This window comes from Emys orbicularis, chromosome 1, assembly GCF_028017835.1.
Source record: "Emys orbicularis isolate rEmyOrb1 chromosome 1, rEmyOrb1.hap1, whole genome shotgun sequence".
Lineage (NCBI taxonomy): Eukaryota > Metazoa > Chordata > Testudines > Emydidae > Emys > Emys orbicularis.
The window spans coordinates 194,425,705-194,441,163 of record NC_088683.1 but is presented as its reverse complement, the minus strand read 5'-3'; positions in this window follow the sequence as shown (position 1 = coordinate 194,441,163).

The window sequence follows — 15,459 nt, the reverse complement described above, 5'->3', positions numbered from 1 at the left end:
TTTTTTATAAGCACAGTTTCACATATATTTGATTTAAACAAAAAATCACTGCAGCCAGAAAATAGAAAATTATAATATGATTTTTTTCTAACAAGTGACACTAAAATTCATTCCTGGAGGGCAATTTTCTAACTTTTTATATAGCACTAGTGAAATTGTCACACACTAAAACAAAATTTGTCCACAATTCTAATTATATCAGTTACATTGGACTACTGGAGTGCACATATACAAAACTGAATGACTTGTATAAAATGTGGGGGAGACAAATTTCTGCAAGCAGCCATCTCTAATGTGTGTGTGAATCCTGTGTTTACATTCACAAATGAGCACTTAAGGGATAACTGATCATTTGAATGCTTACTGCAATTGCCCATTTGCTTGCCAAAATGTGGTATTTCCACATGTGATTTGCCTGGCTACATATGAAAACTATAATTTTTTTTCTTTCATTGGCTTATGCAACACCTATACATTTAATTTACTGTATTTTTAATGGTCCCCTAACTAGCTGGATATCTAGAATTACTTATGTGAATGGTTAGCATGTATGACCAACTACTCTATCTTCCCTTATCTGGCAGTCTCCCAATATTATCATTTCAATATTTTCCTTTTGTGAAAACAGCGGTTTTTAAAGTTTTGCTAGAAATGACAAGGGATTTAACTGAAAGTTGTTCTAGTTTTACTCTTGAAGTACCATAGATATTTGTCATTTGACTTTAGCTTCTTTTTTCTTGAATACTTTTGGGGGAAATGATAAAGAGCTAGCTTCCAGTACCTAACCAAGGACAGAATTTGATGAATGTAAAAGAACAAGTCCAAATAGGTTGTATGCACCAAGAACTTTGTATGGAGTCTAAAAAATACAGGTTAGTGTACCTTTTTGTTTTACTTTTTAATGGTCTCCTGTGAAAACATGACATGAAAATTGATATTTGATCTTTGGAACGATTTCCACAACACAATATCACCATATTGTTTTTGTTGGGTGTAGCGGGGTGGTAACCCTGCTCCGGTCCAGAGGGGGCTGTGGTTGGAGGAAGCAGCTTTTAGGCTGAGCTGATTGGAGGAAGTGGCTGCAGCTGGGGCCACGCCCCAAACAGACTCAGCTGGCCCTATAAAGGCCAGGGCAGCCAGAAGCTCAGTAGTCTCTCTCTGAGTGCAGAGGGAGAAGGGCCTGGTTGCAGCAAGCTAGGGATAGCGTACCTGAGTGGAGCAGGGCTGGGGACAGGCTGAGGAGCTGCGGCCTAGCGGAAGGCCAAGGGGTATTGGGGGTTGCAGAGGGCAGCCCAGGGCTAGGCCAAGGCAGCAGGTCCAAACCCCCCTTGCCAGTGATGAGTGGCCTATACCGCAGTCTGCCCCAGGGAGCGGGGACTAGTTGGTGACTGGCAGTGGCCTAATGCTGAGGCAAGGTGGGGATAGTGGGTGGGGGTTCCCCTGGGAGGGGAGACCTAGCGTGTGGGTATTGCCAGGGGGTAGCACCCAGAGCAAGGGGCACCGGGGTCCTGGGAGGGACACGGGAGCTAAGGAGAGGACAGGTGGATCACCAGCCTGCAGAGGGCGCTCCAGAGGCTGCAGAGCTAATTCCCTGGATGACCAGCAGGAGGCGCCGCAGGGGTGAGTCCAGACCTTCTTACATTGGGAAACAAACTGCAATATAAGGGAGTTTACAGCAGGAGGGAAAAAAACAGAATGAGAAAAAAATAAATAAGATATGTCATTTAAAAAAGTTTAAAGCTATTATTTCATTTATTTAACATCATGGTTCTAGTGAGATATGAAAGGTATCTTTAGGATACAGAAAGAAATAGCCTTCTTAAAACTTTGAAACTCCTTCCCGCCACCTAAAAATGTTATTGAGGATGTTACTCTCTCACACTTACTGTAGCTCTACATCCATGACAGAATACATTTCCACTCATACACACCTGAACAATCACGGGCAAGAACTGCATTCCAATTTCAGCCACAGCAGATGATACTGCTGACAGCTAGTCAGCTTTGATATCTTTCCTTTAAAACTTATCACTGTGGTGACCTTCTTTACTGGAAGAACCATTATATATTTTTATTTTCGACTGGCCTCCTTTTCTCACTCGGGCTATCCCTTTCCCCTCCTCCTCCATTCTTCTCTCCCTTTTGATCTTCTCATACCCTCTATTTCTCCCTATTTGGTCTCTTTTCTTCCCTCTTTCTCTCCCTCACTTCCTGGTTTTGGTTTCACTAGCCCTTTTTACCATTGCACCTCTTCAGCAGAAGAGCACCAGGAGGCAGTCTGTGCCTTCCCTCCAGTCACTGCATACTTGCATAGAGACCAAGCCGGCTCATGAACTGCTAGCAAATCTGTTGTTGCATATTACATCGATGGATAATGACTAGCAGATTTATCCATGGTGAAACTGGTATCTAGCCAATGAGATTTGTGAAAAGAGGGAAGCACTAAGGCTTAGTGGCCAGCAACCTGTTTTCAAACGTCGGTAACAGACAAAATGGGGTCAAGATTAAGAACAAACTGTATTTGAGATGTTAATATAAATTTAGTTAAAAGTGTTCCCTCAGTGCTTCCAACCTGTGGATAGGTCACTCTAGGGGAGACCTAGCATGTTCAGTTTCATTTGACCAGTGACACCACTCTGCCTGCAGGACAGGGGTGCAAAAATCTAAAGAGAGGCTAACAGCTTCTTTCCTTGCTTCTGTCTCTGATTGGTCACCCTGTGACTGGGAGTCAGTGTGACAGCTGGTGAGATCAGCACTGGTTAGGGGACACTATCAAATCTTTGCACCCTCAGGAAGGTTTGTCTTCACTGCCCCAAATGGTGTGTTTTACTTCAGGCTAAATAATGTGTGCTAGCAATCTCACTGAAATCTAGTGGAGACAAGACACTGAAGTTTTACTGCTATCAATTTAGGTGAGGTACACTACAGGCAGGTGATATAGTGTTGACCTTGCCTAGCTACCTTGCAGTAAAAACTAGAGATACCTTGTTTCTACTAGGATATTACATGAGGATAACTACACATGTTAGCCTGCTGTTTAAAACAAAACAAAAACACCAACCCTACCTTTTTTTGTTGGAGAAGCACTGCCTTAGCTAGGAGACAGAAACCAGGGAGCACAAAAGTGCTTCTTTTAAAGCCACCTCCCTGACTTCTCATCCTTCCCCAAACTGTCCATTATTTGCTCTCCCAGAACACACAGGCAGCTCAGAGTTGCTAGAGGGGATCTTGGCTCCTTTGCTTCTAGTTTGGATTCCTCCAGTGAGTGGGGAATGAGGAGAAAAGAGAAGCCAACAGTATATCTCCTTGTTTAAGCCTGGGCTTTGAACCTTTTCCAGGCCCAGCTGTCCCAGACAATGTCCCAGGACTGTATCAAAAGCAGTTACTCAGAGGACACTCTCCCCTATTCCCTGACAGCTGCTTCTCTCAGTTTAATTTGAGCAATTCAATGCACTCATAAGGACCTTGATATGATTAATTCAAATGACTGCTCTTCACCGGTAGGTATTTGATATTGTTTTGAGTAACAACTGAGTGGAAAGGCTTTGAGGTCCCTAGCCAACAGGAGGTATTGGCAGTATAGACCCTGACTAAGCCATGCTGCTATGAGGTCCAAAAAACAGTTCAAGAGGTGCACAAAGGAGCTGGATTGGGAGAAAGCATCAGGCCCATATGGCTGAGATCCATTCAAAATCTACTATTTGGAGACACTGAATTTAGGCAGGTGAAATTCAAATTAGTGAACACAGGCAAAACACAAAATTGCGAATTTACAACCTCAGAAGCAACATATTGTAAAACGTTCACTCTAGAAACTGAAAGGAAACACTGCTAGATCTTGTCTAAAAGTCTGCATAGAAACATAAAATGTTAATAGATGCAGACAAGTTGTTTTTGCAGAGAGTCAGGCTTTGCAATCTTTACACATTATCAAAGTTTACATTGCATTCTGCTCTTCCTATCATAATTATACAGCATAGAAGTTTGACTTTTATAGTCATTTTTCATAATTTATTCTCATGCCTTCCTGCTGGTGTTAATTTATTTGCTAAATTCCCCCTTTCCCTTAAAAAAAAATCACTTTTAAGACTAAAATTACACCATCCCATACATTTTTGCTCATTTGATTGCTATCATTTTGAAAATTCTGTAGCAGCAGGACTAATCAGAATTCACTTAATAGCTGCATTTGTTCCTTTCAGCACTTCTAAACTGATGATGCCTAGAAAGCAAGTATTTTGATGTAGTGGATTGGAATATTTAGGTGACCTTCAAGTGAAAACTTCAAAACGGAGATCCGTGGTAGTAATAAGCACTTCAGCATACCAGAGACACATAATTATATATTTTATTTATTCAAGTACTCCTGTATTTTTAATGCGCTGACCAGATTTCCAATTTATAAACCTAAGAAGGGAGAATCCCTGAACAATCCTCAACATGTTATTTGTAGATTTCCAGCTGTTTCTCGCCTCACCCTGGGAATTTTGTTTACCAACACATTCACATGCATTTTAAAGGGGCTGTGTTTAAAAATAAGGTCACATTTCTTGATGAGGCATCAAACAAAATGAACATAAAAAAGAGAGGGGGGGGGACACTGCAAATGTTCATAAAGTAAATCAGGCAACTAACACCTCATCTACAATTGTCATTAAAAAAAGAGACCCAGTTACACTACCATTCTCCCATGACACAAATAAAACAGTTAAAAGCTGAAGCATAAAGGAAAGCTCACTGAGTTGCTGTGACTGGGTTAAACCATGGACAGTCTGTACTGGAATCCTTCACTGGTTTCTGCTGGTATGTGAAGGCTTCATAGGACGTTCTGTACACACATCACATCACATTATAGCCAGTACCCCCCCCCCCCAAAGCTGTGAAATTTCACATGGAAAGTTAAGCACCTTTAAGAATCTACCATATATATGTAGGAGTCAAATTGGGAAGAAATAAAACTTGGTATGTTCCCATACTCCATTCATAAAACAAGCTCTACTCACCTGGGATGCCAAAACAAGATTCTACTCACCAGTAGATCTTAATAATGTGATTGTCCACCTCCTTTTTTGGATGCTTTGGTCAGCAGTGAAATTGGGCACAATGGTGACATTTAAATGCTCATCACTGGATTTCAGAGTTTAGCAATCTTTTTAGAGAGAATGTGGGCAGATCACATTTCTAACACTGCTATTGTTTCAGGCTGTCTGTATCTATTTATATTCAACCCACATTTTCAGGAGTATCTACAGAACCTTAAAGAGCACTATCAGTTTAAAACAGTAGCAAATAGGACTCTGAATTCCATCAGATTTGGCAGACCACCATGGACCAGCCCAATTCAGCTTCTTCTGCAAAGTGGTCTGTATGCTTAACTGCCATTAACTTCTTTTTATTATTCTCTTTAATGGATGCTAAGAATGCAAATCATATGGTATCAACCCTTTATTTATGCCATACTTTATTTATGACAGGTAGTGGAGAAGGCTGTGGCTCTATTTTCACAGATTGTGTCATCTCACTAGTTACCTGTTAAACAGAAATATGTGACTGTAGTGGGGCAGTTGCCCCACTCATAAAAAAGGCTAGGCTGATTGGGGAAGCAGCCACAGCTGGGGCTATGCCCCAATCAGGCCACAGTTGGCCCTATAAAAGGGCTGTGAGCCAGGAGCTAGGTCAGTCTCTCTCTAGCTGTAGAGACAGAAGGACTGGGCTGCCTGGGAGAGAAGGGTACCAGAGTAGAGTAGTGCTGGGGAGCTCCAGCCTGGTAACTCCACAGGCTGCAGGCCTTGTGCAAGGCCTGCAGACGCACTGGGGCTGCAGAGGTGTAGCCAGGGGTTAGGCAGAGGCAGTTGGTCCAAATCCCCCTTGCCAGTGATGAGTGGTTTGCAGACTGCCCCAGTGAGTGGGGGGTAGATGACTGGCAGTAGCCACTGAGGCAAGGTGGGGATAGAGGGTTGGGGGTTCCCCTGGGAGGGGAGATCCAGAGCATGGTGGGGTACTGATGGGGCAGCACCCCAAGGTAAAGAGTACTGGGGTCTGGGAGGGACACGGAGCCAGCGGCAGGTGAGACACCAGCCAGTAGAGGCGCTCTGAACCTGGTGAAGAGCTAATTCCCAGGATGACCAGAAAGAGGTGCTGCACCAGTGAGTCATCACTTCACTACAGTGACATACCATACAAATTAAATACTCACTTAATCTCAAATTGACATACATCTATATACATTGATCCTTATTCCTGGATTTAAAAAGAATATGTAAATTATTCATACTGTAGTGAGCTAGTGCTCTGAAAAATGTGAATTAAGATCTGTATAGGGAATATAGTCCAATGGATAGAGCATTGAAATGGAATATTTTTTCTACCTTGTGGCTTCATGATATCCAGAGACACACCCCACTCAGATTTATTGTTAGACTGTGGAAAAGGAGACACTTGACAAATGTATCTTACAGCTGAATTGAAAATGGGATTACTTGTGGCATTAGGTGGTGTTTAAAATAAGTAAGGATGGTGCTTCAGGGCAGGGACCATCTATCACTCTGTTTATATAATGCTTAACACAATGGGGCTCAGATCTCAACATATAAATAATAACAACAATAATAGCAGCAGCATCTGGACCTTAGACTGTTAAATCTTTGGGGCAAGAATTGGGGTCCTTCTATGTTTTTGTGTAGCACCTAACATCACATTGTCCTGACCAAGGACTTTGGTAAACTAACAATGACAGTACTGCTAATAGAAATACAATAGACAAATGTCCATAATACCAGCAGACGTGTCAGTATTATAGAACTGAAAACTGAGACTGGGAGACATGGTACACTGGAAAGCCAAGGAGGACAAACTATAATCATTGTGACAGAAGAGAAATTGTAACTGAAAGCCACTTTCTACTTCACTGCACAAAATACAAATTAGTGCAAGAAAGATACTTCAAGCTATCAGAAATAATAAAAGAATTCCTGATAAAAAGGGAAGAAGAAAAACCTGGGAACTTGGAGAGAAAGAGGGAAAAAATAAGAAGTCAGGAAGAACATTTCAGTGTGTGGCAAGCTGTCACTGGAGCAGACATGGGTAGTAATATACAGTGGACACATTGTTTAAAACACCATTATCTTTGTAAAAGAGTGCTCGAGTCCTAAAAAAACCCTAAGAAATGGGACACACTTCCCAGGAATACTGGAATGCTGCTCTGTCTCCCACAAAAAGTGCCAGAACGTCGTTTCAGTGTGTTCCAGCATGACTCAAGCCCACTGCTGTAAAACCTTGCCCTGTATGTATACCTGATGTATTAACTTTGGCAACACTTTCATACCTTGTCATTCCAATAAAGTTAGTGAAACTGAACTGAAGAGAGATTTTAAAATATTTATTGTTTGTAAACATTTGGGGCCTCATTCTCATTTACAGTAAGACTTCTTTACAACATTCTGGCAGTGTAAAGGGATCTTAGGGCTGGTTGACCTACAGAAATGGTACCACTTTGACTACACCAGTACACTTAAAGAATACAACCCCTTTCCTCATCACCAATACCACCTACACACCCCTCGTGTAGATGCAGCTAACTCAGTATAAAGGTGTTCAATACTGGTATAGCTATTCCAATATGGGTAAGGGAATAAGCTATACTGGTATAATGCACCTTTATACCTGTATGACTGAATTGACATGAGTGCTTGTACCTGTATAACAATTTCAGTGAGAAAGCACACCCCTAACTGACTTAGTTATACCAGTACAAAAACTGTGTTTAGGGCTGGTCTTAAGGTGGGGGTGCAGCTGTGATTTACATCTCTTTTCACTGCCAGAGTAGCGTAAAGGGGCCTTACTGTAAATGAGTATCAGGCCCTTGATTTCTTTAGTTTTCCATAAAAATCAGCATCATATAGGAAGAAAATAGCCTTGGTTTTGAATTAAAGGATATTGACAATTTTTTCAGAGAGAAACTGGTTTAATTATATGTTACTGTGTCTTTCCCTCTATTTGCATAAATTCTCACAGATAAGACTGAGAAAGATAAACACCTTTTCTGACAGGTTTGTATAACAACAAAGTATAGCAATACACTGACATGCTCAACATTTATTTATTTGCATTTTTACTTACTATTTTCCTCTACTGTTCCCATCTTTCAAGCAAGCTTGACAGGAATGGTTACTAAAGCTCATGTCATTCTTGTTTAAGATGCAAGATCTGTTGTAGCATGCAATATGTGTTAATATAAGAGAAGAGAAGATAATCATTGTAATGATTTGAAGCAAGACTCTAATGCTATTTGCTGCTTGAAATAATAAGCAATACTTGTCCAAACAAAGGGCCAGATTCCAATACCCATACTTGTCTTGGGTAGCATCTTATGCCATGAGTGTTCCAACTGGCTTCAGTGGAACTGGTTGTGGAGTAAGGTACTATTTAATAAAAGGAAGATCAAAAGTCTCTGGCCCAAAGTGAGTCAACATCATTGGCAAAGCTAGTCTGGAGTATCTAATTAGCTCCTAAAAGCCAAGTTCAGCCCTGGGGTCAAAAGGGGACACTTCCATTAACTTTAATAGGAGTGGCACCTGATTGTGATAGTACTGAATTTGATCCTGTTTCTTAACTCTGACTCCTCATATAGGCTAAGATTGTAACTTTGCACCCTGCCCCCGAGTAAGGGATGAGATGGAATAAATTGCAACTCAGCATCACAGTTCCTCCTATGTTACCATCTTGCTGTATGGATGGAGGGTAATTTATTTAATCTCTTTTTCTGAAACACTCCCACCTGGTGGTCTAGCCAGCTATCCAAGGAGGAGTGGAGCCAGAGCTCCTCCCACTTTCTGTCCCTTTACTGTAGAGGGGAGTAGCAACTGAGTTGTCTCTACCCTCATGACTGGAATCAATCTGCACATGGCCAAGCAGCAGAGTAAGGGGCAAGGGCAGAGCAAAAGCTGTGACAAGATAGCCCATAAGAATGAGAGGCCCCTGCTGGATTGGTGTATTTTACAGACTGTCCCTTTCTCAGGGCTGAGGCAAAAAGCCTCAAACTAGCTCACAGAAAGGAAGAATTCTATGGTTTCAGAGCATCAGGATCCTTAGAAATGAGTTTTTAGCCATGCAATTTTCAGGTTTAGCTGTAGCACCAGATGCTGAATTCTCAGGCTGATCTGGCTTTACTTCAGGAGTGTTTGAGGAGACCCCTTGTGCCCAAAACTGACATGACAATGGCTGTGAGCTGAGGATGAGGAGGTAAAGAAGATGAGAAACAATACACCACCCCCCTGTCCCAATTGTAAGGATACTGTGTTGCAGTGCACTGAAGTATTTTGTGCTAGGAACTCACCTGTACTAGATACTGTCATTCTTAAGGCTTATTCCTGTCTCTCTTCATTACAACCATTAAACTGGTGACACAAGTAAGGGTAGAGCCTTGGCATAAAAGAAAGGAAATGATTTAAACTTTGATTAAAACACAGGAATCCAAATTGTTTTCCAACAGAAAAAAAAATCAATCTAAGCATGTCTTGAGGAATTCCATTGAGCATTCAAATACAGGTGCTTCTAGGAGAAGCTGGAGAAAACAACTTGCCTATTTCTTACCTACCTGGACCAAGCAGCAGCGTATCATCGCCTAGGCCAACAAGGCCTAGGCCTGGGGCAGCAAACTTAAAATAGCAGCCCAGCATTTTTGTAATCAAGGCATCGCGCGCCGCGATTCTACCAATCATGATAGCGCTTATTGAAACCACCAATGACGGTGCGACGGAGACGCCATTTAGTAAGCAACATACTCGGGACTAGAGTCACGACGACAATCCTAAGCGTTAATTAACAATATGACTGGAAGGAAGAAATTAAGCGGTGCTCAGTTAAAAAAAAAATGCTATACAGAGGAAAGAAAGGGAAAATGAAATGATAGCAAAAATGCGCAAAATTGAATCCTTTGTTGTATCAGTTAGTGCCGACAGTGAGACAGAAAAAAAAGTTGAAAGAAGTAGTGAAGTAAAAAGTGAAAATATTGATGTGTATAAAGTACTTATTAAAACTAATGAAGAAATTCCAGCTGCGGTTAGTGTTGAAGAAAATGTTCCAAATACTAGTGTATCAGAGACTACCGGGAATCCTGTTGATCTGGATATCTCTGACAATACTACAGAGATTTGCGAATCACATCAATCAGAAATTCAATCTGATATTGGAATATCTACCATAAGTGACGACCCGGCCCAATGGATATTGAATGATGCTACAATTGAGTATTTATCAACGCATGGTATTAAACAAAATATCTATAGTGATTTTACTAACTCAAAAAGGCAATATACTGATAAAATGCGTGTTCTAACAAAAAATGTGTTTGAACGACATCTTTTAAACGGTGAAGTAAAGCCACGGCAATATCTTGTATATTCAGAGAGCAAAGGAGCCATGTTTTGTGCCCCATGTCGATTATTTGGAGGTATCTCTAGTCTGGCGACGAGTGGATACCATGACTGGAAAAACATATCAGCTCAACTACGTGAACATGAAAATTCGACTGAACCTAAAACTTGTGTACTGACAATGGTGAGGAGAGACGAGATATCCGGAAGAATTGATATGAATTTAAAATTTCAAATGGAAGAAGACATTATGTATTGGAGAAATGTGTTTGAAAAGGATTGTAGCAGTGGTAAAGAAACTTTCAAGCAGAGGACTTGCATTTAGAGGTAAGGTGGAAAAATTTGGATCACCTTATAATGGCAATTACATGATGGCCCTTGAGCCTCTCGCAGAATTCGACCCATTTTTAGCAAGTCACATTGCACGTTATGGAAATGAAGGTCGAGGTAACATATCTTATCTTTCATCCTATACATGTAATGAATTTATAAAACTGATGGCTTCAAATGTGATCTCAATTATTCTTTAAAGAAGCCAAATATTTCTCGATAAGCGTTGACTCAACTCCCGACATATCTCATGTTGATCAATTGGCTTTTATACTGAGATATGTTAACGATGATGGCATACCAGTAGAGAGGTTTCTTTGTTTTTTTACCAAATACTGGCCACAAATCAGAACAGTTAGCTGATGCTGTACTTTCAACTTTGAATTGTTATGGATTAGATATCGCAAACTGCCGTGGCCAGTCATACAACAATGCCACTAACATGTCTGGTGTATATAGCGGGTTGCAAGCAAGAATTAAGAATACAAATCCTTATGCTGTGTATGTGCCTTGTTCTGCGCATTCTTTAAATCTGGTTGGAGTATGTGCAGCAGAAAGTTGTCAAGAAGCATGTTCATTTTTCTCAACTGTCCCCTCTACTCACCGGAGGGAGATTTTACTATCTAATTTGAAGCCAGGCAGTAAAGTAATAAAAAGACTTTCTGAGACTCGCTGGTCATCTCAAGTGGAAGCTTGTCATAATTTGAGTGAAAACTGGAATGCTATAATTCAAGCCTTAAAAACAATGAAGGAAGATGCTACTGAGAAACCTGTTACACGTAATGAAGCTGCAGGCCTGCAGTGAAAACTCGATCAACTTGAGGCAGCTTTTCTGGCTGTATTTTGGAGCTCACTCTTGGAAAGATTTCATATAACTAGCCAAAAACTGCAAAATGTTTATATTGATATACAGACAGTTGTAGAACTCTACAACTCACTAATAGGATACATTAACTCTATACAGGATTGGTTTGATATATACGAAGAGAAAGCCAAAGAAAAATCTGAAATTGAAGACTACGAATTTGACACAAAGCGAAAAAAGCATAACTGCAATCTGAGGAGACACACGAAGTTGAAGTGGAAATGTGTGGTAGAGATAAATTTAAAGTGGATACCTTTTTAACAATACTAGACCTTGTATGTTCCGAATTGAAACGCAGAAGTAATGCGTATCAAGAAATTTATAGCAGATTTCAGTTTCTCTCTAACATTACCAATACTTCAACAGCAGATATAACAGTTCATGCTAAAAAATTACAGCTATGCTACCAAGGAGATTTAGAAGAATCATTTGTGAATGAGTGTCTACATTTTCAATTGTATTTGGAAGGTGTCGAAATTCCTGAAAATCAAAAGAAGTCAATTACAAGATATTGCAGCCTTCTTCAAAATCGAAACATTCATTCAGTATATCCAAATCTTGATATTGCCTTCCGAATGTTCGTTTGCACACCTGCTACAAACTGTTCAGCAGAACGATAATTTTCGGCTTTAAAAAGAGTGGAAAAACTACTTGAGGGCTAATATCAGTGAAGAAAAATTAAACTCCCTTTCTCTCCTGACAATTGGAAAGGATCTAACAACTTCTCTGGATTATACAGAATTAATTAATAAGTTTGCCGCTCAAAGGTGTAGGCGTAAACAAATGTAATTACTTACTACTCAAATACTTTTATTTCTTTATCTACATAAAATAAAAAATAAATATTTGATATACACCGGACCCGCGCTTGAATGCGGCGTTTTGAATCCATGTGTGTGGTCCCGCGCTGTAACCGAAATCGCGCTATACAGACTAAAACAAGTTCATATGGGGCCAGCCACCGGGGGCGGCAATTATTTCAGGGCCTAGGGGCGGCAAAATCATTAATCCGCCACTGGGGCCAAGCCTGCCTGTGCCTTTTGCTGCCCTGTCACATGCCATTTCTAGAAGTGCTGTCTGCAGGTAGATAAAAATGGGATACTTCCCTCACTGCTTTGCAGGCTCTGTCAAAGCCACAGTTCTCCCTGGTGTGTTTAAACTTCTCAGGCACAAGCAGAGGGGAGGGAGATCATAGCGGTGGCTCTTACAAGCTGCTTCACAGACCTCACACTGAGCTTGGGCTCCAGAATAATGAGAGAGGACTCCACCTGCTCTCTTCTGCCTGGAGAGTCTTTAGAATATTGTAAGTCTCCTCTGCAGAATAAACATGTCACTCCTTCTCTGGAAGGCTGTGGAGGAGAAAGACAGAGTAGAGGCCTTCCCCCACTTTCATTAGCCTTTCTTCAACATGCTCACCATTTTGTCAGACTCAAGGGGCAGGAATTGTCCTCCATGGTACCCCAGAAAACTATTGCTCAATAACATTTTGACTCAAAGCCTCAACATTTTAATCAAGAATCTAGTTAACTAATTTGGAGTAGTTTTCGTAGATAAAGTAAGGTAAATAATGCAGATGAATGTGCAAGCATAACCTTTCCTTGCAAATACTCATACCAAGTAGAAATGACACAGCTCTCTCTTTTCCACAATTTGCCGTAGAAGGGTTCAATTCACTGTTTATCATGCTTTAATGGACTGTACTGCCACAGGACTTCACATAAAATATAATCTAGTAAAACCTCTTCAGCAGATGTTGCATTGCACAAGAATAAGCACCGATCAGGTCCTCATTTAAGAAAGCCATAATAAATTATACACATACATAGATTGTATTCTGTTTCCAATCTAACTACATTATGAGGAAAATTCCCAACATTTAAACTAGGAATTGAATTTCAGTTTATGCCATTTATATAGGGACAAAACTGAGATTCCAAACATCAGTATTAATATCCCCAAATCTATCAAACTAAGTAACTACAACTATAAACCATACAGTTTTGGTAAAGAAAGTTCAGTTCTTTTATGCCAAAGTATCTCAATAGGGTTGAATTCCTTAAAGTCCTCAAACAGAATTACAGGTAGTGTTTCTGTATTTGAGTGCTGGTCTGGTTTAAAAAAAAAAACAACTGTCCTCAATGGTGGAGAAACTAGAATCAGGAACAGAATAATTGCAGATGGAGTTATGCTATCAGGTTACTACTCCAATTATGTATCCCTCAGGATACTGGTCTCCCTGGCTGAATCTGCATTGCCTCCTATTTTCAATGCAATACTAGTCTACTGTGGCTACCAGGAGTTTCCCAGCCCTTCCTAATCGCTCCCCAACTGTATTCTGTCCCTCTGGGGCAGATCTATTCATAGAACCATAGACTTTAAGGTCAGAAGGGACCACTATTGATCATCTAGTCTGACCTCCTGCACAACGCAGGCCATAGAATCTCACCCACCCACTCCTGTAACAAACCTGTGTCTGAGCCATTGAAGCCCTCAAATCATAGTTTAAAGACTTCAAGGTGCAGAGAATCTTCCAGCAAGTGACCCATGCCCCACGCTGTAGAGGAAGGTGAAAAAAACCCGGGGCCCCTGCTAATCTGCCCTGGAGGAAAATTCCTTCCTGACCCCAAATAGGGCGATCAGCTAAACCCTCAGCATGTGGGCAAGACTCACCAGCTAGACACCCAGGAAAGCATTCTCTGTAGTAACTCAGATCCCACCCCATCTAACATCCCATCACAAGCCATTGGGTATATTTACCGCTAATAGTCAAAAACCAATTAATTGCCAAAATTAGGCTATTCCATTATACCTTCCCCTCCATAAACTTATCAAGCTTAGTCTTGAAGCCAGATATGTCTTTTGCCCCCATTACTCCCCTTGGAAGGCTGTTCCAGAACTTCACTCCTCTGATGGTTAGAAACCGTACAATTTCAAGTCTAAACTTCCTGATGGCCAGTTTATATCCATTTGTTGTGTCCACATTGGTACTGAGTTTAAATAATTCCTCTCCCTCACTGGTATTTATTCTTGTGATATGATTGCTCTCTATAAATATATCTCCCCTCAGCCTTCTTTTGGTTAGGCTAAACAAGCCAAGATCTTTGAGTCTCCTTTCATAAGACAAGTTTTCCATTCCTCAGATCATCCTAGTAGCCCTTCTCTGTACCTGTTCCAGTTTGAATTCATTCTTCTTAAACATGGGAGAACAGAACTGCACACAGTATTCCAGATGAGGATTCACCAGTGCCTTGTATAACGGTACTAACACCTCCTTATCTCTATTGGAAATACCTCGCCTGATGCATCCCAAGACCACATTCGTTTTTTTTCATGGCCATACCGTGGCTACCAGGAGTTTCCCAGCCCTTCCTAATTGCTCCCCAACTGGATTCTGTCCCTTTGGGGGCAGATATATTCTGCTGGTCCCAACAGAAACATGTCTGGCATATAGTTGGGAGTTTTCTAATGAAATACTTTTAGTCTAACGTGAAACTAATCATGGGAAACTTAAAGGGTTGGTTTAGAAAAAAAATCCCAATTCAATTTTTTTTAAAAAAACAAAGTTTCAAAATGAGAAATTGTGTCAAAATGACTTAATTATGAAATTTTAGTTAATTTATACTAAAGAAGATTTAAAATTTTTAAAAGGAAAAATCAACACAAAACATTTTGAAATTATTGAAATGAACTGTTTCAATTGACCCAAACGATTTTTTTCCAGATTATTAGGTCACAAAAATGTTCAAGATGTTGACTTTTTCCCATATTATTTTGAAAACTTCCATGAGATGGTATAACTGTTTCCTGCCCAGGTCTACATACCTTGTGGTGTGGCTGACTAATTGGTGTTCTTCCACACAGGGAACCCCTATAGAATGCTGCCCTTCCCTC